Source organism: Octopus bimaculoides, chromosome 3, assembly GCF_001194135.2.
Source record: "Octopus bimaculoides isolate UCB-OBI-ISO-001 chromosome 3, ASM119413v2, whole genome shotgun sequence".
Classification (NCBI taxonomy): domain Eukaryota; kingdom Metazoa; phylum Mollusca; class Cephalopoda; order Octopoda; family Octopodidae; genus Octopus; species Octopus bimaculoides.
Window position 1 is genome coordinate 5,045,488 of NC_068983.1, and position 719 is coordinate 5,046,206.

Sequence of the window (719 nt, forward strand, 5' to 3'; positions counted from 1 at the left end):
CACACATGTATATACACATACACATATATATATTTATATGTGCATATTTATATACACATATTCATGTGTAGGAGTGGCTATGTGATAAGAAGCTTGTTTCTTAGCACACAGAGTGGCTGTGTGGTTAGAAGCTTGGTTCCGGGTTCAGTCCCACTGCATGGCAAGGGAGAGATAGAATACGCCCAGCCCTTAGGACAGTCCTGAAGGAAAAGAAAGGTGATCACGTGAGGAAAAGAAAGATGGACGATAGTCACGCGTGAGCAACAAGATAGAGAAAAAAAGAAAGGGGAGAGAGAGACAGACAGAAAATGGTGAAGGGGAGAAAAAGATGGGCGAATATACATATATATGTATGTATGCATGTATGTATGTGTGTATATATATATATACATACATGCATATATGGGTACAGGACGTCACCAACGGTTCAAACAACATGAAATACATAAACAACGAGAAAAAATGGAGAACAGGACATGTAATCACAAAGAAAGGACGTTTGACCAGTCGTCGGTTGTCTATTTGCTCCTCATTTCGAGCATCCGACGACAATATGAGTCTTCAAAGACAGTTGCTCCCATTTAGGATTTATGGAGGGTCAAAATTGGAAACAAAAGCATGACAGTGGAGACATATAAAGGAAACCGAACGAAAATAAACATGGAGGGTCGTTAGGCCAGAACGAGAAGAAAATAGTGAACGCTGGGAGGAATATTTTC